We start from the raw sequence: 12443 nt of genomic DNA, 5'->3' as shown, positions 1-12443 counted from the left end.
TGATACATACACATAGTTAAAAGTGTTGAATCTGTTTTATTCAATGCAATGATTAATTGTTGCTGTAAGTGATTTATTCATATGTAATTGCCGCAGTAAGGTTTTATCCAAATGTATTTGTCATGATACCATTATGCAGACTGTTTATGCACATTCTCAATGTCTCCACACAGAGTGACCCACCCATTCCATGGAGAAATTGGTACAAAGCATTTATTAAGGTGCCGATTACGATCCGGTAAAAAAATTCCCCGTACGACTCGTATCCGGTCTTTTTACCGTACGAATCGTACAAGTGCCGTACAAACTGCCAATTACGATTCGCATGGGAAAAAGTCCATACGAATCGCATTGGGAATTTTTCCCCACACGTCCTCGGGTCGGAAACTGTGTCCGACACATCCCCGGACGATTTACCGTACAAATGTGAAAAGTGAAGTCCGACTGCGGAATTACGATCCAGCCCGTGCGTCCGATGTTACAACCGTATGGAAAAAACACCGTCCGCACCGAACTCCCATGGCAACCATGGAGACATGTGCCCGCATACGCACCCAACACTCCCCCAAGACCTCCTATGTTCGAGTCGACCCCCCCCGGCCCCCCGGGGGGTTCGACACGTACACGGGTGGTTCGACACGTACACGGGTGTACATACACGGGTGGGGGTACGACTCGAACGTACGGGGGCTGGGGGGGGTCGACTCGAACGTACGGGGGCTGGGGGGGGTCGACTCAAACGTATGGGGGCTGGGGGGGCCGACTCGAACGTACGGGGGCTGGGGGGGGTCGGCGCATACATACGGGGGCTAGGGGGGTACGGCGCATACCGGCCACCTACTCTGGTCGTTTCGCGCCGTACTTCGCTTTTCCGGCACTTTTTGGGTGCCGTGAAAATATTGCCGTCCGGACTGCTGTCGGTTCGAATCGTACTTCCTGGGTCGTGAAACGCTGCCTGAAAGCGTCCCGACGTCACGTCGCAGCATTCCCGGATCACATTCATATGTATATTTTCGTCGGTCGGTGTTTTTTACGAATCGTACGGAAATGGTGTTTCCGTGCGAATCGTAATTCCATGTTTGTAAAGTTATACAACCGGGTACGAGTCGGACGGAGAAAACGCTCCGACCGACGGTTCGTACCCGGTTTTTACCGGATCGTAATCGGCACCTAAGTATTTTAGTGTGATTGGAGGCAACAGAAATTGTCTGAAGAGGAAAAGATATTTAAGGAACATAAGGTAGGCTTTGAGAGACAATCTATTTTCAAACATTCATCACCATATGAATTAGTTGAGCACAAAGAAGACATTGACAAATATCAGTTAGCTGTGAGAAAATTAGAAAAGCAATTTCATGTACAACCTAGCTTGATAGTGTACAGACATAAGTTCTTTACTAGGGAACAACATCAAGGCGAATCAATTGATTACTATGTGGCAGTTTTGCGTATGCTTGCAGTAGATTATGTGTTTGAGAATTTCACTTCTCAGCTCATCTGAGATCAGATAATGGTACATTGTTAGGACAAGATGGTCCAAGAACAGTATTGACTCTGAAGAATCCGACACTTACAGAAACCCTAGATATCGTAAAAATCATAGAATTATCTCAGAAGTCATATTTAGAATTGACATGAAAGGAGCACAATGGAGTTGCTATTGCAAAAAAGAATTGGAGTTCAAAACAAAAGCAGGAGAATAAAAAGGATGTTAAAAAGAAAGAAGTTAAGGATGGATTTCTTTTATCAAAAGAACATCTGTGTTCAGGTGTGAATATCCTAATCATGTGTCTTATGGTCATATTTGTCCTGCCAAGAATGTAACGTGTATAACATGTGGGAAGGTAGGACACTTGCTAAAGTCTGTCAATCAGCAAAGGATAACATGAATGCGGTGCCTGGCAGAGTGACCAAAGATAGTTCAAAAGAACAACATAGTCAGTAAGGGATGTGGTACTGGTTGTTCAGGGTGGTGAATCCAACTTTATAGACCCATATGAAAATATTGTAGTTGATGGGAAGGTATTGAACCTTTTGGTTAATTCAAGAGCAAGAATGACAATGATCACTGATAGATTATTTAATCAAACGTGGGGTGATAAGAAATTGCTCCCACAGACAGAAACACAGTAACATATGACGGAAGAAAGATTGATCTGGCGAGATATTTTGATTGCCATATGAATTTAAAGCCAAATTGATCTTTGGAAATGTTTATGTATCAAAAAAAGGCTTGAACATATAAGGATGGTACCATCATCATTTATTTGGCATGACTAAGGCAGGGAAAGAAGGTTCAAGTATCATCGGTCACAGATGGAGGGCAAGTACCCATTGAGTAAGTTCCCAATGAGCAGGATCCAAACAACAATTGGACAGAAATGTATAACGCGGCAATCAGTGACAAATTAGGGAGGATCAAGGGGTTCAAACACAAATTCACAGTCACCCCTGTCAAACACAACTTAAGAGACATGCCCTTTTTATATTCAAGGTGATCTGGCAGAGGTACTCAGGAAATTGTGTGCAGATGGGGTTATTGAATCTTTTGATTCATCTTTATGTTTGTACCCTTCAGTGATTGCGAGGAAGAAAAATGGTAAATTAAGGGTTTGTGTTGATCTGAGGAGCCTAAACAAGACGATATGGGCAAATTCTCATCTGCTTCCTCACATAGATCATATTATCACTGCGTTTGCAGGCGCCAAAGTGTTTCGTTTAACCAACTTGATGTCTGCTTATCATCAAGTTGAACTAGATGGGTTCTCTAAACATCCAACAGCTTTTATATCACTGGCACGCACCATTCAATTCAGAAGGATTGGAATTTGTTGCTTCAGTTTTCCAACGAGTGTTGGAAAATGTACTTCATGGAGTCAAAGGAGTTATGACGTTCCAGGATGATATCCTGGTTATAGAGGAAGACCGTCAGAGTCATGATGAACTCATGCATGTGGTATTGAAGAGGTTAGGAAAGTTTGGAATAATTGTGAAAAAATTTAAGTTTGTGAAATATAGACTAGAATACTTAGGCCATGTCATCTCAGAAAAAGGAGTAGAACCTAGACCATATTTGGTGGAAGCCATTACAAAAACCTCTAAGCCAAAAAGCAAAGAACAGGTTGCATCCTTTTTAGGATTATGTGAGTTCTGTGCTCGGTTCTCAAATTTTTTTGGGGAAAAAACTGTAAATTTGAGGAAGCTTCTCAAAAAGAAAAGAAATGTGTTTATTTGGAGTAAAATATGTTGAGATGAGTTTGTGTCACTAAAAGATGACATAGTATCTGCTGAGGCATTGGCACCATTTGATCTCACGAGGGAAAGTATTATTACTGTGGACACAAGTAATGATAGACTGGGTGCCACACTTGCTCAAAAAATAGAAGGTTCAGATAAGATGACGGTGGGTTTCTCATCAAGATCTTTGAAAGACAATGAAAAAATATTTTTGGTCATTGAAAAAGAACTGTTGGCGTGTTGCTGGGCAGTTGAATGTTTCAAATGTTCCACATGGGGGAGGAAATTGACTCTAAAAATGGATTACAAGCAATTGGTGAACATACTTGGTGTAAGGCTGTGGCGCAGCCACTCACCTGAAGTTCAGGTTGTCTGCAGGAGCAATGAACTTTCCTCTCTCCTCCTAGACACCGCTCTGCTCTACTGATCTCGCTACAGGAATCCCGGCAGATGTCCCAAAAGGGAAGGGGTATGGGACGTGAACAAGAGAGAGAACACTGCTACTCCACACAGCCTGGTTCAGCCAGGCATCTTCGATGCGATCTATTTGCAGAGTAGGGTCGCTGTCTTGAGGATTTACATTTCTCTAATAAAATAAGGAATGCAACAGATAAGTACAGAGACACTTCTGACCACCCAGGCGCACTCAACACAGAACAGTCATTATAACCATGTCATGTTAATCACCTGGTTCTTAAGAGTAGCTGAGATACTCTCTTAGCCCTTGTCTGTAGGTTGCAAGAGAATAAAATCCAAATAATACTTCTCTAAGAACAATGCTGCCAAAAGGAGTCACTGGCTATGATTATGTGTAATCTACAACCAGGTAAATAAATAGCAACTGGACACGTTGTGTCCTTTGCACAAAGCAACCATAAACAAATAGTCACATCTAGGAACATAGGGCAGTGTCCATACAATATAGTAATCAGAGGGATAACAGGATGCTTCTATGCGGCATAAATTTCACAATATTCATCTTAATAGCAAAGTTCTATGCAAATAGTGTGGAAACAAAACTCTCAGAAATCGGTTACGAGTTCATACATAAAATGACCACAAGTGCTAAGCGTAAAACAAATATAAAATGGATTCAAACATAAAATGGCCCCAAGCGCTAAGCGCGAAACAGATACGTAAATGTCATAGTCTCGAATCAAAAGTCACTTGTGCCAAATACCAGATGTGCAATTCACATGGCAAATATGATGGATGAGCCTTCCAATGCGAAAAGAAAGTGTCAAAGTCACACAGCCTTTCACATTCAAACGCAGCCTTAAAGCACGCTGCACTTAGCTTTCCGATGCTTGCTGCAGTCCCAGACCAGTGAGCACTTCTGTCTGACGGTGAAGGAGGAAATCCTGAAGCAGTGACAGAAGCAGTTTCCAGCCAAAACGGGAACCAGGAGCTTAAGCCAAGCACCGACAGCTGCAAGGCTAAGGCTTTTATAGCCAATTCGGTGGCAGTTAACCACATGAGGCCAGCCACGCCCGTAAGCTTTACAACAAACTAATGATGGACGGAATGCTGACAATGCAGACATTCTCCCCCAGTCAAGAGATCTGGGTTAAATCCATAGTTTTTTTGCCCACTACACCACCCCAGTTCAGAAATGGCCATATGCAAATCAGTCTTGACCCTGCACCTCATGGGAACAGTCCAGCCCGAACTGCCAAGCCATGTCTTCCCTGGACCGGAATCAAGCATCCTAGGACCAGTTTCTGGCTATCAGCCGTCATCAGCCAGGATAGCTTGACTCCAGTGGCGTAGTGAGCACGGGTCCCACGTCTGGGAATACCCATCCCACTAAGGGCGAAAAGCGTTACAACAAACAAATGATGGACGGAATGCTGACAATGCAGACATTCTCCCCCAGTCAAGAGATCTGGGTTAAATCCATCGTTTTTTTGCCCACTACGCCACCCCAGTTCAGAAATGGCCATATGCAAATCAGTCTTGACCCTGCACCTCATGGGAACAGTCCAGCCCGAACTGCCAAGCCATGTCTTCCCTGGACCGGAATCAAGCATCCTAGGACCGGTTTCTGGCTATCAACCGTCATCAGCCAGGATAGCTTGACTCCAGTGGCGTAGTGAGCACGGGTCCCACGTCTGGGAATACCCATCCCACTAAGGGCGAAAAGCGTTACAACAAACAAATGATGGACGGAATGCTGACAATGCAGACATTCTCCCCCAGTCAAGAGATCTGGGTTAAATCCATCGTTTTTTTGCCCACTACGCCACCCCAGTTCAGAAATGGCCATATGCAAATCAGTCTTGACCCTGCACCTCATGGGAACAGTCCAGCCCGAACTGCCAAGCCATGTCTTCCCTGGACCGGAATCAAGCATCCTAGGACCGGTTTCTGGCTATCAGCCGTCATCAGCCAGGATAGCTTGACTCCAGTGGCGTAGTGAGCACGGGTCCCACGTCTGGGAATACCCATCCCACTAAGGGCGAAAAGCGTTACAACAAACAAATGATGGACGGAATGCTGACAATGCAGACATTCTCCCCCAGTCAAGAGATCTGGGTTAAATCCATCGTTTTTTTGCCCACTACGCCACCCCAGTTCAGAAATGGCCATATGCAAATCAGTCTTGACCCTGCACCTCATGGGAACAGTCCAGCCCGAACTGCCAAGCCATGTCTTCCCTGGACCGGAATCAAGCATCCTAGGACCGGTTTCTGGCTATCAGCCGTCATCAGCCAGGATAGCTTGACTCCAGTGGCGTAGTGAGCACGGGTCCCACGTCTGGGAATACCCATCCCACTAAGGGCGAAAAGCGTTACAACAAACAAATGATGGACGGAATGCTGACAATGCAGACATTCTCCCCCAGTCAAGAGATCTGGGTTAAATCCATCGTTTTTTTGCCCACTACGCCACCCCAGTTCAGAAATGGCCATATGCAAATCAGTCTTGACCCTGCACCTCATGGGAACAGTCCAGCCCGAACTGCCAAGCCATGTCTTCCCTGGACCGGAATCAAGCATCCTAGGACCGGTTTCTGGCTATCAGCCGTCATCAGCCAGGATAGCTTGACTCCAGTGGCGTAGTGAGCACGGGTCCCACGTCTGGGAATACCCATCCCACTAAGGGCGAAAAGCGTTACAACAAACAAATGATGGACGGAATGCTGACAATGCAGACATTCTCCCCCAGTCAAGAGATCTGGGTTAAATCCATCGTTTTTTTGCCCACTACGCCACCCCAGTTCAGAAATGGCCATATGCAAATCAGTCTTGACCCTGCACCTCATGGGAACAGTCCAGCCCGAACTGCCGTAAGCTTGTCAGGTAATTAGCACATGAGGCTAGCCACGCCCATAAGCATGCCAGGTGCTTAGCAACAGCACCTGTCCAATAATGTGACACTGTTGCAAGCACCCAAAACAACAAGCATTGTCAAAACAAGCACTGACACTAACAAATACAATGAAAAGAAACAAACATTGGCAGTGGCAAGAAAAGGAAAAAACAAAACAACTTAGGGGCCTATTAGGATGGCGGGTGGACCTGAGTCACCCGCCATCGCAGCGGAAACTGGACTGCCCCCTGCCATGCGGCGGTCCCGCACCCCTGATCATGATGCGACCACCAAAGCGGCAGTCGCATCTGGCATTTTACCATTGCGGCGGGTGCTGCTGGCTGCAGCACCCGCCGAAATGGTAAAATGCCATGTTGTGCATGTCCATGCACAACATGGCAGGCACTGCACGGTGCCTGCCACCTTGTGCATGGACATGTAGGGGGTACCATAGGAACCCCCCATGTGCACCCCCCACACCCCCGGGGGTCCGCAACGGGCCCCCAAAGCAAGTCCCCACCAGCCTTAAAATCCAAACATCATAATATGGATGGCAGTGCCTGCTAGGCACCGCCACCATATATGAGCCCCAGCTCCACCCGGCCGGCATTCATAACGATTGCCGACCGGCAGAAAAGCGGCGAACTGACTTTCCGCCACCGCGATACCCACCGCCATCGTGATATGGCGGTGGGTAATTCACGTTACGATGAATCACCCCCTTAGTGAGCAAGCAGAGACCTCTGAGGGTGCCGACATACCAGACAAGACAGGGAGCTCCTGATGCTTGGAGGCACAGTAATCAAAGATCACGCCCCCAGATTAGCCAGGTAGAGTTCCATACTCCTGCCATATAATTTCCACATTGAGTACATTTTGGGTGGTAAAAACACTAGAGCTAATTATTTATCACGTTGCCCGGTTACTGGTAAAGAGCAATCCTTTAACTGGGAGGGGCATGAAGAGTGCCTGATTTTTTTTGTTGAAACATTTTTTATTGTTTTCATAGCAACAGCACAGTACAAACCCGCTTCCTCCACGGCCAAAGAATGTTTAGTACACATAAAGTTACCAGCCAACAACCGGGAGAATGAGCTTCCGGCCCATACCGGCCCTCCCCCCTCCCTCCCCACCCCATGTCAGTGTGCCTCCTCTCTTTCACCTCGCTCCCGATGTGCCCCCTCCCTGCCATAAATCAGACATGGGTACTCGCCCTCCACTAGAGATCCGTGACTTTCCCTTACGCTTAGCCACAGCCTCGTTGCCATGAAGAGTGCCTGATAGCAATGATTGATGTGTTTCAAGATAATTCATTTACTGAGGATGAGTGGACTATTGATTTGTCTGGTGATGAAGAGCTAGAAAGCGTAAAGAAGTACGTCAAAGAGTGATGGCCCAAGAAGGGAGCATGGCCAGTTGCCTAAGATGTTAGACAGAACTCTGTAAGACTCCAGAGAGGTGACTGGGAATCACCAAATATCCGTTGCCATCCGCACCATAACCACCTAAATGTTGCTGGGGACATGATGCAGCTTAACTCCTCTCTCTCTGAATATCCGCTCTGGTGCCTTCAGTGATTGACGACAGAGCCTTTCCAGCCCTGCCGGTGGCCCTGATGGCTTAGGAGCCGGGTCCTCTTGCCCGACTTCTCTGGCCAGGAACAAAAACTGGTGCTGCCATGGACTCACTCAGGGGTGTGGTGCCCGCTCTTTGCGGGGTGGCAGCAGTCCTACCCAAATGGTGAATCGAGTGCAGGACTGCCCGTAAGAGGCCTGGGGCTTTCAGACTCCTCCCGGCCTACTGATCCTGATAAGTGTCAAAAGCTGACCCGTGGGCTCCCGCTGCCCTTGACATTGCAGTGGCCTGAAAAGAGCTTGCCGGCGGATAGAGCGACATCCCAGGCCTGAGCCCCTGCTGTGGGGAGAGGATGACACTGGGCACTCAGCCTTCCATATGACTTGCTTTGCAATGCAACTCTGATTCAGGTGGGTGGCAACAGCCCGCAATGGCCTCGGCCCTGGGGGCTTATCTATTGCTGCAGGCCTTAGTTCCCTGAGAACTCCACACTGTGCCTACCACATCTGCATGCCGGCCTGGGGTCCCGCCCTTTACTGCCTACTCCTGTTTGATGATACCCTTGTCCCAGGCACTTGTGTAGGTAATGAGAGGGGACATGTTAGATCCGGGGGTCTCTAGTTGGCAGAGGTATACACCTTAGACCAAATAGGGACCCTTGCTTCTAGTCAGGGTACAGGGACACACACGGTAGATAACCCCTGCTCACCCTCTAGGTAGCTTGGCTCGAGCAGACAGGCTTATCCCCAAGGCAATGTGTAAGGTATTTGCACGTAGACACCACAATGATCCCCCCTCCGCACACCACAAACTTAGACCACACAGGTGAGTTATATCAAAAATAATATATCTTTATCTAGTTTCCGCAGTTGAAATCAAGTATCACAGGTTTCCACTATATTCGCTTTCTTGGTTGGTCGGGATCGGTAAGACGATAGTCTCTAGTCTCTTGCGTGATTCGATACTCACTGAGAATGAATCAGTTTATAGGCTCTTGATGTTTAGGCAGCTACGTTGCTCCGGCGGTGTCGCTGCGCTCGTTGTAAAAGCGCTCCTCTGGCTGTTCGGCGCAAGGTTTCCACAACTCCCTCGACGAGCCCCCAGTGACGATGTCGACGTCACCGGAGTCAGCCACTCACAGTGCGGCTTCGTAGAGCAGGGAAGTACGACTCTCGATCTGCTTCAGGCCTCCGGGTCGCGGCAAGGCACGTGCTGATGAGCACGTCGGTCTTCTTGATGCGGCAACCGGGGACAGGCCCGGGTCAGTGCGGCACTCTCCAGCAAGACAGAGAGCAGCAAGCCCACTTCACAGGCAGATGTTGAGAAGCTTGGTAGAACAGTCCCCGGTCCCTGCAGCACACAGCAGCGCAGGGGGGACACAGCAGAGTCTTGAGTTCTTGGCAACCTTTCTATCCCTGGGTTGCGAAACAGGAGGCCAGCTCTTCTCAGGCCCTTGGAGATTCGGTTTAAGACACAGCACACAGCAAAGTCTTGTTTGGTCAAGTGGGTAGGGTCAGCACACAGCAAGACCCCTTCTCCTCCTCAGCTTCAGTTGTACAGCAGTAACAGGTCAGCCCTTAGAGCACACAGCAAGGCAATCTTCCTTTAGTTCTTCAGCGGTCCGTCTTTCAGCAGAGGTTCCTCTTGATGGTAGAATCTAAAAATCTGTTGTCAGGGGTCTTGTACTTATACCCCTAAAAGTCTTTGAAGTCTTTGTGCAAGTGGGTCCTGAGCCCGGTCTGATCCAGTTCTGGGTGTTGCTGGAGCACTTTGTTTTCCTGGCTTCTACATTCTTTTCAGAGTGAGGGGCAGAGTCGTCAGCCGCCCAGCAGGAGGTGGAGCCAGCAGCGTGGCAGGCAGGCACAACCCTATTCACTCCCAGGTGCTATCTCCTCCCTCCACTCTCCTTGCAGATGTCGCCATTCAGCAGAGGGCTGACTCAGCCAACCTCCTGGGGGATCCCCAGCCCCTGTCACTCTCAAGCCAGACAGTCAATCCACAAGCACGCCCAGGCACACAGAAGGGTCAGACAAGAGAACAGCTACTCTCTAAAAAGTACTATTCTCCAACTCAGGATTTAAAAACAACCTCTCCTAAAAGATGTGTTATTAAATGCTGAGCTCAGGGATATCAAACACTCATGTCTTATCTTGTTCCTATGAGAAGGTAGGCGGATAGCCATTGGCACCAGCCTCCCCCATGGTAGCCTATGGAGCAAGATAACCTTGCAGCAGTGAACACACAAAATGGCCGTTGTTCACTACCAGAACATGTTACCTGCACTAGTACATGCTCTACCTTTTACATACACTGCACCCTGCCCAGGGGGGTACCTTGGGCCTTCCATAGGGATGACTGACGTGTATAAAAAGGGAAGGGTTAGGCCCGGTCAGTGTGGACACTGGCCAGGAGGACATGGCAGTCCGGGGACTGCAGGCAGGCCTGCGGTGGCAGGCCTGAGACACTGTTTTAGAGCTACACAGGTGGGTGGCGCAATCAGCGCTGCAGACCCACTAGTAGCATCTGTCATCACCAGCCCTGGCACACACAGTGCACTTTACGAGGGACTTCATGGTGATACAGATATGCCAATCAGGTATATCCAATCAATATGATATTTTACACAGGGAGCACTTACACTCTGGCACTGATTAGCAGGGGCAGAGTGTCCAAAGCATCTAAACCAGCAAAAACGAAATCCATCACAGCATCAAAAATCCAGGTAGCAGAGGCAAAAGATAGGGGAAAAACCCACGCAAAGGATGTCAGGTCTAACACGTGTCCCCTCCAGCTGAAAGTGGGGAGAACTACCCACCCTCTTGGGAGTTCTCATCGCTAAGGCGGAAAAACCTGGACACACCATCAGCATTGGCGTGCTCTGTACCGGGACGGTGTTCCACCGTAAAGTCCATTCCCTGTAGGGAGATGGACCACCTCAACAGTTTTGGATTCTCACCCCTCATCTGCATTAACCATCTGAGGGGCCTGTGGTATGTCTGAACACGGAAGTGAGTCCCAAACAGGTAGGGCCTCAGCTTCTTCAGGGCCCAGACCACAGCAAATGCTTCCCTTTCAATAGCGCTCCACCTCTGTTCCCTGGGGAGTAGCCTCCTACTAATGAAAGCTACAGGTTGGTCCCCGCCCTCGTCGTCCATCTGGGAGAGTACTGCTCCCACACCTTGCTCTGAAGCGTCTGTTTGCACTACGAACTCACTCGAAAAGTCAGGCGCCTTAAGCACCGGTGCTGTGCACATTGCAGTTTTAAGGGCATCAAAAGCGGTTTGACAGGCCTCGGACCAATTCACTTTCCTGGGCTGATTTCTAGAGGTTAGTTCTGTCAAGGGGGCAACAATGGTGCCGTATCCCTTGATGAACCGTCTGTAATACCCGGTGAGTCCTAGAAAGGCTCTCACCTCTGTCTGCGTCTTGGGGGGTTCCCAAGCCAGAATGGTATCAATCTTCGCCTGTAGGGGCGCCACCTGGCCGCTCCCTACCTGGTGTCCCAAATACACCACCGATCCCTGCCCTATCTGGCACTTACTGGCCTTGATAGTGAGGCCTGCCTTCTGCAGCGCCCTCAACACTTCACAGAGGTGTTGCAAGTGTTCCTCCCAAGTGGAGCTGAACACAGCAATGTCATCCAGGTACGCGGCGCTGAATTGCTCCAGCCCGGTCAGTACCCGGTTGACCAGTCTCTGGAAGGTGGCAGGGGCATTTTTCAATCCAAAGGGCATGACGCGAAACTGGAAGTGCCCCTCTGGTGTGGAAAATGCCGACCTCTCCTTTGCCCCTTCAGTTAAGGCAATCTGCCAGTACCCCAAAGTCAAATCGAAGGTGCTGAGGTACCTGGCAGCTCCCAACCGATCCACGAGCTCATCAGCTCTGGGGATGGGGTGCGTGTCAGTCTTGGTGACCGCATTGAGCCCACGGTAGTCCACGCAAAACCGAAGTTCTGACGGGCCACCGGGTGTAGCAGATTTCTTGGGAACGAGGACCACTGGGCTAGCCCAGGGACTGCTAGAGGGCTCAATTACCCCTAACGCCAACATCTTGGAAACTTCTTCCTTGATGCTGGCCCTGACCTTGTCAGCTACTCTGTAAAACTTCTGTTTCACAGGCAAACTATCTCCAGTGTCCACATCATGGACGCACCAATTGGTGACACCTGGGGTCAGGGAGAACAGGGAGGCAAACTGACCCAACACCTGGCGACAGTCTCTCTGCTGCTCTGGGGTCAGGGTGGGCGAGAGGACCACACCATCCACTGACCCGTCTTGCTCCTTGGTTGCCAGGAGGTCAGGGAGAGGATCACTATCCTC

General features: G+C 49.0%; 1 protein-coding gene across 12 annotated transcripts in view; it reads right to left on the bottom strand.

Annotated features, from left to right (window-relative positions):
• LOC146867209 (uncharacterized) overlaps window positions 1-12443 on the bottom strand; it is a 297713-nt gene that overhangs the window by 47114 nt on the left and 238156 nt on the right. For 9 of the 12 annotated variants that reach the window (XR_014961099.1, XR_014961098.1, XR_014961105.1 and 6 more), the window contains one exon: window positions 3594-3823. The exons of the other annotated variants lie outside the window; for them this stretch is intronic. The gene's annotated coding sequence lies outside the window, so the exon portion shown is untranslated. The remainder of the gene's footprint in view (window positions 1-3593; window positions 3824-12443) is intronic. 12 annotated transcript variants of the gene reach the window in all.

This window comes from Triturus cristatus, chromosome 1_2 (assembly GCF_964204655.1).
Source record: "Triturus cristatus chromosome 1_2, aTriCri1.1, whole genome shotgun sequence".
Taxonomy (NCBI): domain Eukaryota; kingdom Metazoa; phylum Chordata; class Amphibia; order Caudata; family Salamandridae; genus Triturus; species Triturus cristatus.
The sequence above is the reverse complement of the archived record's forward strand: the minus strand, read 5'-3'. Positions and strand labels throughout refer to the sequence as shown.